Source organism: Pinus tabuliformis, chromosome 5_1, assembly GCF_031772625.1.
Source record: "Pinus tabuliformis cultivar Carrire ecotype Pingquan chromosome 5_1, CPIR1, whole genome shotgun sequence".
Lineage (NCBI taxonomy): Eukaryota > Viridiplantae > Streptophyta > Pinopsida > Pinales > Pinaceae > Pinus > Pinus tabuliformis.
The window spans coordinates 342,958,103-342,975,736 of NC_142305.1; the positions used below are offsets into that span (position 1 = coordinate 342,958,103).

The 17,634-nt window shown below is 34.0% G+C and overlaps 1 pseudogene; it reads left to right on the forward strand.

Moving 5' to 3' along the window:
* Positions 1–9,157, forward strand: part of LOC149164854 (expansin-A8-like) — a 30,086-nt pseudogene extending 20,929 nt beyond the window's left edge.
* The last annotated feature ends 8,477 nt before the right edge of the window (positions 9,158–17,634 follow it).

A 17,634-nucleotide genomic window follows, 5' to 3' on the forward strand; every position in this document is an offset into this window, starting at 1 on the left:
TTTTCCTCATGATGAGTCATGCTATTGACTTGAAACGTCGAAATTCAAAAATGTGTATTGTGGATGATCTGAGATCTCAAAAGCATAAAAATCCTCACCACAGAAATCTCGAAACTCTTATAGCTTCTTTAATTGATCTACTACTATGATGGATCTCTACTAAAGACAGTAGCAACTAGGAGACTACCTCTATGCCAAACACTCCATGAACATCAATGTAAAGTGCACTATGTGTCTCACATCAATTCGAGACCCATTGAAAGCAATGCCAAAACACTTGATGCCACCTATCATCTTAACAATTTCAACTGTCGAACAGGGGGACATGGGGAAATGTTTCTCCAAGTGTCCCCTTCTACCTAGGGTGTGAGAATTGTGGAGGTGTGGCCCCCACCATGGAGAAAACATCCCTATGGAACATTATGGTCAACCACGATTAACCATAGTCACCATGGTTGACAATGGCTAACCACATTTAAAACAATGGTTGGAATTTATCACCATGGTTGACCATGACTCACCATTTTGACAAGCATGGTTGACCATGGCTCACCGTTTTGAAAACCATGGTTATACATGGTTGACCATGTTCCACCACGATCAAACATGAACAAGCATGCTCAATTATGATAAAATAAAGTCGACCATGGTAACCTCATTGAACATGGACAGCCATAGTTAGCATGGTAGGTGATAGACAACCATGATGAACCATTATTAGCCATGGTTGATTGTGTACCACAATCATCATTGCGGTCAAACATGTACATCCATGGTTAACCATGTTTGATCATATCCATTATGGTGGATGGGAAATGACATTCAACATGGTCAACCATGGTCATGTATCATTACCATGGTTGGGCATGTTTACCATAATATGGTTGATCATGGTCCACTATGCTTAGCAATAGTCACCTTGGTCGACCATGAATAACAATGGTCAACCATGGTCAACCATGTTCCTCCATGATCATCATGGTCAAATATGTCCATCCATGGTAGGTCATATTCTACATGGTCAACTATGCTCACCTATTGTGAACATGGCCAAACATGGTGTACCATAAGTAATATGTTCAACCATGATCAATCATAATATTTGATAGTAAATCATAGTTACCCATGGATAAAAATGGTCACTCTGAACTATATGTTAACCATGATAAACCTTCATCAACTTGAACTTAAACATATTTAACACTAGTCAATTATAGTAAACTAATTGTGCCATAATCAAATATGATATACTAATCGTGCCCCATACACATCTCAACCACCACAACTACATTAAAAATTATTTATATAAGTTTACATACACTATTACTATAATAGCCCTTGTAAATTATTCTAAACATCTTTAATATAATTATGTTAATAATAATGTAAGATTTACGCCATTCAATAACAAATATATATTCCAATAATCTCATATGTCATTAATTATAACCATTAATAAGCAATATAAAATAATCGTCTTTCCTCGATACTAATTCTTTTATTTGCTTACAATTCATCAGCATATTCAAATTGCCTTTGGTTCCTCTAGATTGTAACGTTGAAATGTGTACCAGGAAAATTGTATGAGTAATAAACTCATTTGATTCTCCTAATTAGCAACGAAAAGGGCCTCCAGCTATTAAAGAAACAGAAAAGTCTGGTGTTTAATTAAACATCTCAACGGCACACTTAATGCTAAATAGTTGTTTAAAAGAAGTAAGAATAGAAATATGTGACAATGCCTACTCTTTATCGATTTAAATATTAGCATCAATTTAAAATTATATTACTGAACAACCAAAAGAAGTAAAAATATAAATATGGGACAATGCCTACTCTTTAATGATTTAAATAGTAACATCAATTTAAAATTATATCGCTGAACAGAGCCCTCTCCAAATCAAACAAGTGCTTTATAAAAAATTAATGCAAAAGTTCAATATAGGCTAAACGGATGCATGAAAAGACGGCATAAAAGGCTAAACTAGGAAATCGAAAGAATTATTTATTTTTCTCTTCCTTTAGAACCTAATCCGTCGCTACAAAAGTGAAAAATACAAAATTTGGTTTTTTTTCCTTTTACCAATCCCATTCCGTCGCTACAAAATTGAAAAAAAGGAAAATATAAAATAATCCCATGCGCAAAGCATCTACCCATTCATTTTTTACAAATTGGAAAAAAAATAAAGAATTATAGTGGTTTAACTTTAAAATTTTAGATTTTTTAAATGTGTTTGATGGTGTTGAATTTATTTCCACCATCAAAAAACACTATTCAAACAGTTTTTACAAAAATTTTCGAAATTTGTTTACCTAGATTCCAACCACTTTTAACCATACTGACAATTCCTCTCTAACCACCTGATTAGAAGATTTCTCTAACAAATATATAATAGGCAAATGTAAACACCACAACCTCCTTCTCGGGCCTTTCCCGCGTATCGTCCAGCACTGAGTTAAAACAGTTGATCGCCACTGCTCTTATCTACATTCTATGCATATGTAAACACCACAACCTCTTTCTCCGGCCTTTCCCGCGTATTGTCCAGCACTGAGGGCCGTTAAAACAGTTGATCGCTACTGGCTCTTATCTACATTCTCCGCATTTCCATTGTTTCTGTTTCATACCCTTCGACAAACAAATGCATTACGCTTCTGATGTTTTTTAAATATCTAAACCTAAATATCTTTATCCATATAATATATTTAAAGCAATCCTAATTTCCAGCGTAGATACCAAGTAACATGGCTTTGACTATCAATGCCTTTTAATACATTGTAGTTTTGGTAGCAGAATCCTAAGCTGAAACGGATTCCATCCCCTCCCGATGGTCCTTTATAATAACGACACAGTCAGAGATCATTATCGGGATCATCATCGCAATATTTTAGAGACCACAACCCCAAGTGCAGATGGCCCAATTAGCAGGGATAAGATGCGTTGCGTGTTCAACTTCTTATAGTATTACCTCTTTCAGAAGTCTTGTAAATGTCTTCATATTCTTTTGGTACGTTGGGCCCCATAGAATTCGACAATTTTTATTTAATAAAAGAAATCACCAAGTCTCGTGCACGTCTCATCCTCTATAGTTGACATATCTCACTTTCTGCAACCAGTATCAACTCATATATCAATTCTGATTTTTGTTTGAGTGAGATAACTACGCCTATAGTCTTCTATCATTTATCGCCCTTCTGTGTTTGACATTTGCACCGAAATGGCGCTTCTACAATTAGCGATAGCGTTTTGTTCGTGCTGGATAGCTTCTGCGGCTTATCCGCACCGCTGTTCCCAGAGAGTGGTATTTTTCCAAGGGGCAACGATCACAATCATCAATTGACACGCATCTGCGCAGTCCTTTCCAAAACCACCTTTCCCCGGCACTTAAAGCTTGGTTGAAAGGGACTTTTGGGAAATTGTCGTCGGCTGTCTAATTGAATCAACGGTCGATGTACAAGCCTGCACCATAGAACCATAAATTACGAATTGGAAGTTTCGTTGACTGTGGTTTTTGTCATTAAAGTAATTTAATGATATTTACTATGGTCGTAGAATGTAGGTAAAAGTCTTTTAATTTTTTTATTTTTTTTTAAAGTCACGGAAGTAGCTTTGTTTTTACGGCAGATGTAAAACAAAATGTTATGTCCTGTTTGTTTTTTGTAATGCAATATACTCATAAGCATGAAAGTGGAATGTAATTTTTTTTTGGTTTTCGTTGAAAGAAAACGAAAGGGAGCACGCACCAGCGTGAATGTAATCTCTGTTTGGTGATTAATATCTTAAGGGAAAAATTAGCCACAGCAAATGTAAGAAGAAACTTTTCAACAGTGTTAATTTTTGGAGAAATAGAGTATTGTTCTCTGTTGCAGAGACAAAGTAAATTTTTTATTGGAACTGGTGTAATCTCTTTGTTGGAGGAAGAAGTTTTTTTGTAACAGTCAGTATTATAAATGAATACAAGTTTTTATGTGCATGAGTAAAACTGTCTTCAACAAAACAATTTTTTTTGTTTCCTTGGTTAAAACAGAGTATTTTCCTCTCTTTATTTTGTTTGGAATTACCATTTTTGTGTGCATGAGTAAAACTTTGTCTTCAACAAAACAATTTTTTTTGTTTCCTCAGTTAAAACAGAGTATTTTCCTGTGTTCATTTTGTTTGAAATTACCAGAAATTCCCAACATGGTATCATAACTTGTCCAGGCTCTTTGAAGGTGTCAAAGAAGCTGAAGGAAGGATTTATTGTTGCAGTAGCTTCTCCAGCAGAGTGAAGACTCAGTCAAAAAAATCCAAGGTATTTCTCAAGTTAGTTTTTTTGTTACTGATAAAGACAGTCTCTCATTTAAAAAAAAAAACATAGTCAAGTATTTTGAAGCATAGTTAAGAGTGCAAGAATGGCTGGAGCCAACACTAGCATGGGTATCCGTAATACGCAGCTCCCACAATTTAATGGAAAAAACTATGACTATTGGACAATAGCTATGAAAGCTTTGCTTGCTTCCCAAGACTTATGGGAATTTGTTGATGATGGTTTTGAAGGACCACCGGATGAAAATGAGTTTAATAATCTAACTTAGGCAGAGAAAGACCTGTTGACGAGCAATAAGAAGAAGGATTTTAAAGCTCTCTACTTCTTGTATCAAGTAGTGTATGAGAGTGTGTTTCCAAGGATAGCAGCAGCCAAGAGATCCAAAGAAGCATGAAAAACTCTCAAGATAGCCTACCAAGGCATGGAGAAAGTGAAGACAACAAAACTACCGTTACTGAGGAGAGATTTTGAGAATCTCTGCATGAAGAAGTCAGATAATATTGACTCATTCTTCACACATGTGATTGCTCTGGTCACACAGATAAGGTCTCATGGAGAGATTCTTGAAGAAAGGAGGATTGTGGAGAAACTATTGAGGATCCTACCCTAAAAGTTCAATGTGATTGTCACCACCATAGAAGAGACAAAGGATCTCACAAGCTTCACAATTGATGAACTACATGCATCACTAATAACACATGAGCAGAGATTGAGTAGAAATGAAAACTCATCTCTAGAGCATGCCTTTAAGACCCGGATGTCCTTTGGAAGAGGAAGAGGTCAAGGCAGAGGAAACAAGAAAAGAAGAGGCAACAATCCAAATCAAAACCGAGGCCAAGGCAGCAGCCAACAAAGTGGACAACATCATGCTCAAGGAGAAAGATATGATAAATCCAATATCCAATGTCATTATTGTAAAAAATATGGGCATGATGCTAATGAATGTAGGAAGAAGCAACATGATATGAATAATAGAACTAGTGCAAATTTCACTAGAGAAAATATCACCCAAAATAATTTGTTTTTAGCTTGTAATATGGCTGAAGGAAAGAGTGAAGATGTATGGTTCCTAGACTCCGGTTGCAGTAACCATATGCCAAGAAACATAGCCCTGTTTTCTATGTTAGATCAAAGTGTGAAGTCACAAGTCACACTAAGGACTAATAACATAATTTCTTTTATGGGGAAAGGAGAAGTAAATGTCTTAACAAGGAAAGGTGAAAAGAAAACCATAACAGATGTTTATTATGTTCTTGGAATAAAATGTAATCTCTTAAGTATTGGACAGCTTGTTCAAAAGGGGTAAAATGTTTTCTTTTTGAATGATTTATGCATCATCATGGATAAAACACACAACAAACAATGTATTGCCGAAGTGAGGATGATAAGGGATAGGATTTTCCCTCTCAGTATGAAAGCAGATTTAAAAAATGAGGAATAAATCGCAGCAGTGATTCAAGAGGCTTTCCAAAGCGAACCAAAAGATGAAAATTGGTTGTGGCACTTAAGGTTTGGACATCTCAACTTTGGAGGTCTTAACTTGTTGAATAGAAAAGGAATGGTAAGAGGATTACCGTTGATAGAGAAACCAGACAGCCTTTGTGAAGGTTGTATCTTGGGGAAACAACACAGAGAAAGTTTTCCATCTGGGAAAGCATAAGGGCAAAAGCACCCTTAGAGATTGTCCACTCAGATTTATGTAGACCGATGCAAACTCCATCACTTGCAGACAGCCACTATATAATAACATTTATTGATGATTTTACTAGAAAAACATGGGTTTATTTCCTGAAGAACAAAAGTGAAGTGTTTGAGAGATTTTGCAATTTCAAGGCACTTGTAGAAAACCAAAGTGGGTTGCATATCAAAGTTATAGAGGAGGTGAGTATATCTCCAAAGAATTTCTACGTTTTTGTAGAGAAAATGGAATTTATAAGCAGTTTACCACTAGGTACACTCCGCAGCAAAATGGAGTTGCCAAAAGGAAGAATAGGACAATCATGGATATGGCAAGGAGTTTGTTAAAGGCAAAGCATTTGCCAAATGATTATTGAGTTGAAGCTGTACACTGTGCAACGTACATTTTGAATAGATGTCATACGAAAGCAGTGATGAACAGAGTGCTAGAAAAAGCATGGAGTGGGACAAAGCAAGGAGTCACCCACATGAAAGTTTTTGGATGTGTGGCTTATGCACACATTCCAGATCAGCTAAGGAAGAAGTTTGACAGCAAAGGGGAGAAATGTATTTTCATTGGATATAGTGAGGAATCCAAAGCTTACAAGTTGTATAACCCATCCACCAAGAAGCTTATTGTGAGTAGAAATATTCAGTTCATTGAGGAGGAACCTTGGGATAGAAGCATAGAGAAAACACTGAATGTTAAAAACTCTTTGTCTCATGATGAAGATGATGAGGAGAATGGCTGAAATACATCCCTAAACAGCAGCACCAACACAAGGGCAGTAAGGGACACCCTTGAGGAGAAATGAAAGTGCTTCTTCAAGCACACCACAAGGAGGAAATTAAAGTGCTTCTTCAAGCACTTGTACACCAAATGAAAGAGGTAAGAAGGTCAGAAATTTAAATGACATTTATGAACAAGAGGCAACAAATAATGGTATGAACTCTTTGTTTTCTTTATATTGTCATGTTGATGACCCTGTTCATTTCGAAGAGGTAGAAGCCAAAACAGAGGTGGAAGAAACAGTCCAGCAAATGATCAAGGAAGAAGCAGAGTATGTGGCAGCTACAACAACAGTGTGTCAAGCAATTTGGATGAGAAGGATGTTAAGGAGCTTATGCTAATAACAAACGAAAGGAACTGTGATTTTTTGTGACAATAGCTCAGTTATTGCATTATCCAAGAATGTTGTGTTTCATAAAAGAATGAAACACATTGACACAAAGTTTCATTATATGAGAGAATTGGTAAACAGTGGAGAAATTGTTTTACAACATTGCAGAACTCAGGAGCAGGTTGCAGATATTCTAACCAAATCATTGGGGCAGAAAAGCTTTGATTTTTTGAGGAAATGTCTGGATATGACCGATAACCCAGCAGTTGAAATTAAAGGGAGTGTTGAAATGTAATTTCAACTGCAGCGCCAGTGACCACAAACAGTTTTTGGAAATCGCCTGATTTCCCTGCACCGCTCTTTGCCGCACAGTGGTATTTTTCCAAGGGGCAACAATCACAATCATCAATTGACACGCGTCTCGGTAGTCCTTTCCAAAATCATCTTTCCCGGGCGCGTAACGCTTGGTTGAAAGGGGCCTCCGGGGAATCGCCAACAACTGCCTGATTGAATCAATGGTCGATGTACAAGCTGCACCATAGAACCATAAATTGATTAACGTGAAGTGGAAGTTTCTTTGACAACTGTTTCTGTCATTAAAGTAATTTAATGATATTTACTATGGTCGTAGAACGTAGGTAAAAGTCTTTCAATTTTATTATTTTTTTAAGTCACGGAAATAGCTTTGTTTTTACGGCATATGTAAAACAAAATGTTATGTCCTTTTTGTTTTTTTTGTAATGTAATATACGCAGAAGCGTGAAAGTGGAATGTAATTTTTTTTGGTGTTCGTTGAGAGAAAACGAGAGGGAGCACACAACAGCGTGAATGTAATGTCTGTTTGTTGATTAATATGTAAAGGGAAAAACTAGCCACAACGAATGTAAGAAGAAACTTTTCAGCCGTGTTAATTTTTGGAGAAACAAAGTATTGCTCTCTGTTGGGGAGACAGAGTAAATTTCTTTTTAAAACGGGTGTAATCCCTCTCTGGGAGGAAGAAGAAGCTTTTTTTTTTTTGTTGTTGTAACAATCAGTATTATAAATGAATACAAATTTTTGTGTTCATGAATAAAACTCTATCTTCAACACAACAATCTTTTTTTGGTTTCCTAAGTTCAAACAAAATATTGCAGTGATGCCTCGGGCACAATGGGTATGTCTACCATGCCTGAAAACCGTTGAATGTCTATGAGGATAGTTATAACCTCAAAAACATTCAATTGATTTGGTGGTTTCGCTATTTTATTAACGGTATGTGTAATGCGATATATTAGCTAAGTAATTGCATGGTGTAATTTTGACAGGTGGTGCCTGCGGATACACTAATTTGTATAGCAAAGGGTACGGGACAAACAGTGCAGCCCTGAGCACTGCGCTTTTCAACAATGGACTTACTTGCGGTGCCTGCTACGAACTGAAGTGCGACCATGACAAAGAACCTCAGTGGTGCTTACTTGGCACTGTGACCATTACGGCTACAAACCTTTGCCCACCGAATTATGCACTTGCCAATGATAAGGGAGGATGATGCAGTCCACCTCTACAACACTTCGACATGGCTCAACCTGCTTTTCAACAGATTGCCATTTTAAAGCGTGGCTATGTTCCCATAATGTTACGAAGGTAATTAATGTTTGTTCTTCTTCTATCAACGTTCTCCTCTACCTCTTCGAATTATTTTCTATACCAAGTTCACGGTAACTGGAATGAAAGACTACCATTTAAAATTAATGTTAATGCGTGCAGAGTACGATGGTGAAGACAGGAGGAGTTCGATTCACAATGGGCGGGAACAAATATTACATTACGGTCCTCATTACGAACGTAGGAGGTGCAGGTAATGTGGTGGCTGTTTCCATCAAAGGTTCCAACACTGGTTGGCAAGCAATGTCCCGCAACTGGGGACAGGTTTGGTCTACCAACAACTACCGTTTGTATGGGCAGCGTCTCTCCTTGCAGGTCACCACCAGCGATGGAGCAACGATCATTTCCTACAACGTCTCTGATGCAAACTGGCAGATCGACCATACCTTCGAAGGACTACAAATATAAGTTATGTTCACTAACTTGACCATACGTAATGCAGAAGCGATGAAGCCGAGGCGGTTGAATAATATATAATGTTTGCCACCAAGCGATTACTACTCTCAGAATTTTGTTGAGTTGAACTTGGGATGCGCAGTTTGCCGCTCGCTTTTGATTGTTATTGCTCTATGTAAATATTTTTATCACTACGCTCGCGTCCGACTGGCGGGTCCTGTCATGTACACGGTTGTTCCCGTTAACATAACCTCGCAATTAGGGAACATATCCTCGCAATTAGGGTTAGAATTTGGATTTTTTCTTTACTTGTTATAGAAACTTTTTTGACTTTTTGTAAACTTAGATTTGTCATTAAATAGAGTTCTATTTACTTGTTATAGAAACTTTTTTGACTTTTTGGAAACTTAGTTTTTTCATTAAAAAGAGATGTATTTAAAATTTTGCATGTTCTTAAATTTTGCATTCATGTTGAAGATTTGGGATTCGTCAGAAACGTTGAGAAAAAATAGTTAAACATTGACGTTGAGGATTTGGGATTTGTTAAAGACACCCTGAATAAAAAGCCGTCTCTCGTTAAAATTAATGAACATTTGAATTAGTCAATTTGATATTCAGTTTACCAACTAATGTGAATGTTCGTGTCTACACCATGAACTTTTAATGAAATTAATGAACAATTTAAATGTTGGTGTTACAGGCGACTCTTATATCTAACTCTATAGCAAAATTAATGCAGCCTGACATGCCTACTCGATACTAGATATAACACGCCACGGTGATAACTAAGGGCAAAAGAAACAACTTGATATATTGAACTATCGATGTTATATACTAAGGGCAAAAGAAACAACTTGATATATTGAACTATCGATGTTATATTGGAATATCGAGCAACCATGTTAAACCGCATTAACTTTACTATAAAATTAGAAATAGCATTTCCGGTGTTTACACCAGAAACTTTTAATAAAATTAATGAACGATTTGACACTTAATTTTATAAATTAATCTCAGTAATAGTCTGGGTACCGCGTACTTTTTCAATTAAATTAGTTAACAATTGAATGAGGAATTTTTGTTAGAAGAAGAGAAAGGACTGACGCTTTTTATTAAAACACTGGCGCTGAATGAGCCAGTTTGTTATGAGATCGCCTCATTATTAAATTTCTCAAACTTCTTGTATTTTCGCTAATGATTTGATTGATTCTGATAATAAATTCGAAAGCCTTAGAAATTATATTCCATCTGAAGGCAATTATATAAATTAATATTAATATAATTTGTTTAAATAGACAAATTTTTAGGGACAAACTTTTAAAGTAGTCTATTTTTTTCAAAATTTCTTCAACATTGTTTGGGATCAATTTTATTTGGAACATATAGTTACAAATTACAAGTTTAAAATGTGTGACTTGTATAATAAAAATGTTTATAGTTAGTTTTGTTTGGTAGAATGTTAAAATTATTTATTTATCGGTGAGTTTTATATTTTTATGTTAATGGAAAAACCTGTGAACAATTTATGAAACCAATGTTTCGGACTACCTAGATAAGTCCATCATTAGGGCAATGAGATCTGTATTTTGAGAAGAGAGAGACGAGAGAATTATGAAGCTATTAATAAATGAATAGAAAGATATCTGATATCTTTTATCTTTTTCAAAATTTCTTCAACATTGTTTGGGATCAATTTTATTTGGAACATATAGTTACAAATTACAAGTTAAAATGTTAACTTGTATAATAAAAATGTTTATAGTTAGTTTTGTTTGGTAGAATGTTAAAATTATTTATTTATTGAGTTTTATATTTTATGTTAATTTGAACAATTTATATTTTTTACCTAGATAAGTCCATCATTTGAGATCTGTATTTTTTATGAAGCTATTAATAAATGAATAGAAAGATATCTGATATCTTTTAGCTTATAATATTGATTGATTTACACTTATTAATTAATAAATTAATTAATATTTATTATTATTATTATTTATTTTTTTTTATTTTTTAATTTATTTAATTTAATTTTTTATTAATTAATTAATTTATTATTATTGATATTTTTTTTTAATTTTTATTTATTTTTTACAATTTAAACATTATTCTTATTATTAGTTATTTATCAATTAGTTTATTATTGTTATACTTCTTATTATTATTATTATTATTATTATAAAGATATTATATATATATATATATATATATATATATATATATATATATATATATATATTTGTTATTTAAATGATGTGATATGTTATATAAATGAGTTATTTTTTATGAAATAGTTTGAATTGAAGAAATTATTAATAGTATTTATTTATTTAATTAATTATGTATCAAATGTTGTGAAAAGGGAGTATAAGATTAATTTAATGTTTTTTTCATTTTATTTAATAAGGGTTTTCAGGTACTACTTAATTTAAGACCATCGTCCCTATTCATGTTATTCTTATTATTAGTTATTTATCAATTAGTTTATTATTGTTATACATATTATTATTATTATTATTATTATTATTGTTGTTGTTATTTAAATTATGAGATATGTTATATAAATGAGTTATTTGTTATGAAATAGTTTGAATTGAAGAAATTATTATTTGTATTTATTTATTTAATTAACTGTTTATATTTTGATTTGTCAAATGTTGTCAAAAGGGAGAATTAGATTAATTTAATGTTTTTTCATTTTATTTAATAAGGGTTTCCAGGTACTACTTAATTTAAGACTGTCATCCCTATTCATGTTATTGGAGGATTTCTCAATTTCAATTGCCTCTTTTACTCTTCTTTTTAAATAGTGGTCTTCCTTATAGATTAATTTAGCTTGTTCCATACATATATAGTGTGAAGAGAAACATGCGTGCTCTGCTAGACCTAATTTTTATGACCTATTTCTAGTAATATCATTAATGTGTTCTTTTAATCTTATTCCAAAGGATCTCCCTGTTTCACCTATATAAACTTTACCGCAAGAACAGGGAATCGAGTATACTCCTTTGTGATTTTCTGGGTCTATTAAGACTTTAGGAGACTCAAGCATGTTTTTTAGGGTGTTAGGGGGTGTGAAAGCAACCATAATATTATGCTTAGCAAGAACTCTGGCAATTTTATCTATGTTTCCTTTAATATAGGGTAAGGAGATTCTAGGGTTTTCAAGAGATTTTCTTTTATGTTTATTGGTTATGGAATCTTTAATTATTTTATGGATAGTGTGATTTTGATAGCCATTGTTTATAAGGACCTCATGGAGATGGTTAAGTTCTTCTTCTAAATGTTCAGGGTCAGAGATTCTGGAGGCTCTGGTGGCTAGGGTTTTGATGACACCAAGTTTTTGCTTCAGATGGTGGTGGGAGTTTGAATGAAGATACCTATCAGTGTGTGTCTGCTTTTTGAAGACCTGGTGGCTTAGCTTGCCATTTTTCTTGGTAAGGAGGACATCTAAGAAGGGGAGCTGGTTGTATTTTTCAATTTCAATAGTGAATTTTATGTGTTTAGAGAGGCTATTTATATGAGATAAAAATTCCTCCAGTTTGTCCAAACCATGCCTCCATTTAGCAAAAATGTCATCTACATATTGTTTCCATTCTTCAGGGGTAAAGGGGAAATACCTAAGGGTCATTTTCTCAAAGTGTTCCATGTATAGATTGGCAACCAATGGTGATAATGCAGAACCCATTGCAACGCCATGAGTTTGCTCATAGATTTTTCCCTTAAAACTGAAGTATGAAGACTTAAGGCAAATGCTTATTAGTTCCACCGTTTCAAGGTCTGTAATTTTCTTCAATACTTCTAAGGCTTCATCCATAGGAATCATAGTGTAGAGAGACACTACATTAAAGCTAACCATTAGGTCATTGTCATTAAATTCTAGGTTTTTGATCTATTCTATGAAGGAAGCGAAATATTTGATGTAAGAGGGAGTGTTACCAGATAAAAGTCTAGGTTTGCTCGCAAGATATTTAGCTAACCAATAAGTGGGAGATCCTATAGTGTTTACTATAGGTCTTAATGGAACACCCGTTTTTTGGATTTTAGGCACTCCATAAATTCTAGGGATAATGGCATTACTAGGGATTAATGTGTTCTTAATGGTGGCATCAAGAGAGGAGCTTTTAATTTTGTTACTTACTTGGCGAAGGATGTTGCTGCTAGGATCTTTGTTCAAAACTTTATAACAACCACTATTGTTTAAGTGTTCTTCCATTTTATGCTCATAATCTGTCCTATCCATGATAACAGTGGCATTTCCTTTGTCGGCTTTTAAGATTATAATGTTTTTGTTATTCTTGATGTTTTTTATGGCTATGGCTTCTTCTTTGGATATGTTGCTGGGGGGAGGTCTGGCATTTCTAAGAATTTTGGAAACATCTTGTCTTATTTCTTCCGCTGTATTTTGGTCATTGTTTTTTATAATGACTTCAATGTTACTTATGATGTCAGTTATAGGAATTTTGGTTGGGGATAATGCAAAATATAAACCTTTTTCAAGAAGCATTTTTAAGTTGTCGTCTAACACTAGCTGAGAAAGATTAACTACTATTGATTTTTTGATAAGGTTGTTAAGCGAATTCGTGGAGTTCTTAATATGACCGTAGGCATCTGCATGAGAAGCATCGCTATTTTTCTGTGTAGAGCTATTTGAATGGGCGATGGAATTATTATCTTTAGCTGTCCCATGAGACTCCAGCAAATCTTTGTTTGGTGCATGCTTAAGCTCTTGCTGCGTGGGGACAAGCTTTTGTACATTCTGCGTAGGATTGAGACCGCTGCCTCGGTATACAATTCTGTCAAACTGCGTGAGGGTACTAAGCGTATTGGCAGATACGTTAAGTTCCTTCTGTGCATTGTTGTTGGAGGGACTGCTGCCGAGGTCCGAGTTTATGTGCGGATGCGTGAGGGGACACGGCGTCTTGGTAGATTCATTAATTTCTTTCTGTGCAATGTTGTTGGAGGGACTGCTGCCCAGGTTCGAATTTATGTGCAGATCCTACGTGTTGTTTATATCACAGATATGAGGATTGGGAAGAGCGCAGTCCGAATACAAAGATAAGGGAGAGTGATGATGGGAGGGGCTGGGCATAGCCTGGGGATAATTAGAGCTGGAATATGAGATATGTTTTTGGCGATTTAAAGGGGAATCTACATAATTACTTTTGAGGTCAAATTTTCTCAAAGCGTTAAGCTTTTTGGTTTTATTGGCAAGAGTAAAATCAAGAAATCTCTCAGCTTTGGCAAAAGTGAGGGCGTCTAGGTACTGCCAGAGATCAGAGCTAAGAGTTGAAGACAGTAGAAGGTGTAAACCCAGAAGATTTTTAGATATTTTAATTAATCGAAATCTGGAAAATTTGATCTCATGTTTTATGAGGATTTTACTAAGATTATTGAAAAGAGAAATGTTTCTACCACGTTTAAGCGGATGGCTGCATTTGGCGAAATTTGGAGTGAGGTTTTCATCTCTGCATTGCTTTAGAAATATGAGATTGGATAGGTTTCTAGCTCTTGAAATTCTCATCTTCTCAAAATTTAGAGCATTGTTCAGAACGTCCCTTCCATGGTGGGAGTTAATGGTGTTAAAGAGAGATTCCATACAGGCTGGCAGAATTTTTATGCTAATGGAAAAATCTGTGAACAATTTATGAAACCAACGTTTTGGACTAGCTAGGTGAGTCCATCATCAGGGCAATGAGATCTGTATTTTGAGAAGAGAGAGACGAGAGAATTATGAAGCTATTAATAGATGAATAGAAAGATATCTGATATCTTTTAGCTTATAATGTCGGCCTGATTGATTTACACTTATTAATTAATTAATTTTTATTTTTTTATTAAATTATTTAATAAATTTTATTTAAGAGATTATTTAATATTAATATTATGATTAAATTTTAGGTTTTAATGATTGAAATCTGAACGTATTTGTTTGATATATATATTACATAATCTTATGTGTTAATCTATATATTTGAATTATATTATTTAATTTAATTGTATATCATTTATTTATATATATATATCTATCTATATATATATATATATATATATATATATATATATATTATCTTTAACTGTTTATTTACTAATTTAATTACTTATTATTCATTTACTTACCTTTTTTTTGCTTTTATTAATATTAATATTATTATTATTTTATTTATTTATTTTATTTATCATTATTTCTATATTTTTTATTTTAAATTTATTTATTTTGTTTTTATTTATTTCTTTTTATTTTTTATTAATTAATTAATTTATTATTATTATTATTATCGATATCTTTTTTATTTTTTTATTTTTTAATTACAATTTAAACATTATTCTTATTATTAGTTATTTATCAATTAGTTTATTATTATTATTATTATTATTATTATTATAAAGATATTATATTTATATATTTTTTTTTATTTTTTTGTTATTTAAGTTATTATTATTCTTATTTATGATTATTAATATTATTATTATAAAGATATTATATATATATTTTGTTATTTAAATTATGTGATATGTTATATAAATGAGTTATTTGTTATGAAATAGTTTGAATTGAAGAAATTATTAATAGTATTTATTTATTTAATTAATTATTTATCAAATATTTTTTTTTTCTCGTTGAAACTAATCTATTATTTATAGTATCAAGAAAAACAGTTACATTTACAATATCATTTTACCAGAGGCCAATTGTGGCACTTTGGAATAGGAGTGACCAAAAAGAATAGCCCTCGCAGGGGCACCATATCTGAGAGAAACAACCCTCGCAGGGGTGCCATACCAAAAAAAGAACAGCCCTCACAGGGGCGCCGAACCAAAACAGTTCATCCCTCGCAGGGGCACTAGCAGAATTTCAACATTATCCCTCTCGGGTAGTACAGACATAACATAAACAAACTCTGAGCCAACATAACATAAATAGTAAAACCAAAACAAGACCTGAGCAGCGATGGAGGTCATGATTCCGAACAGATAGGCGACTATTCGTCCGGCTCCTCCTCGACCACCCTACACCATCCATACTTCTCAATTTCCTCTACAGTGGGAAAGGAGTCCATGTTGACATTTTCCCCTTTGCTAGTCGACACCTCCTGAGCCTGAGGAAGATTAGATATGTTCTCTGGAGCATCCGCAGGCTTCTCCATGACTTCCTCTGAGCTGCCACCAGGTTGCTTCCCCTTACTGTATTGAACATCGCCACCATCCGGAGAGTCTTCGAGGAGGAGAACCGATACATGGGCACTGATTCGGGGTTTATTCAGAGAGCTGCTAAAGTTGAAAATGGCAGAACCGAAGGCAGGCTTAGGAGCCGGGTCAGAATCAGGGGTGCTTGAGTCCAGAAATTGGCTAGTTTGAAGGGGGTTGGCCTCAGAGATTCGATGACAATGGCAATGGCAACAGTGGGATTGGGATGCATCAACTGGAGGAAACGAAGACCCACTCCGGGCAGAGCCTCGACGTCTGAGCAATCGCTATCGAGGCCTTACCATATTTGTAGGAAAACCAGGGGTATGGAGCAACGCGAAATATAATAACCGTTCAGACTTAAGACTTCCCCTAACAGTCAGGGAAATGGCTTTGACAGCAAGAGTTGTTGCTTGAATAACGATAAACCAAGCAAGAGCTTGAACACCAAGAACTAGGAACTGAGTGTGAACCAGTGCATGGAGAGCCGACCCACCACCTCTTTTAACCTCCCCACCACCACCTCGAATCCCGTCTGCCATTACTGCTTGCTTCATTCGAACCAGTGAGCCAGACAGAGCATTGAATTGCTTCTGAAGAACTCCCATTCTTTTATTCCTTGGCGGCCAGTGACCTTTCAGCTCGTATGCTTGATCCTTGAGGTAGCACATGGCCTGCATGTGTCCCTCCTTAAACACGCGTCCCGTCCATCTTGTCACCCGCATCCGGGGAATTATTTATCAAATGTTGTCAAAAGGGAGTATAAGATTAATTTAATGTTTTTTCATTTTATTTAATAAGGGTTTCCAGGTACTACTTAGTTTAAGACCGTCGTCCCTATTCATGTTATTCTTATTATTAGTTATTTATCAATTAGTTTATTATTTTATACATATTATTATTATTAATAATATCATTATTATTATTATTATTATAATTAATATTATAATTATTATTATTCTTATTCTTTATGATTATTAATATTATTATTATAAAGATATTATATTTATATTTTTTGTTATTTAAATTATGAGATATGTTATATAAATGAGTTATTTGTTATGAAATAGTTTGAATTGAAGAAATTATTGTTTGTATTTATTTATTTAATTATTTGTTTATACTTTGATTTGTCAAATGTTGTCAAAAGGGAGAATTAGATTAATTTAATGTTTTTTCATTTTATTTAATAAGGGTTTCCAGGTACTACTTAATTTAAGACTGTCATCCCTATTCATGTTATTGGAGGATTTCTCAATTTCAATTGCCTCTTTACCTCTTCTTTTTAAATAGTGGTCTCCTTA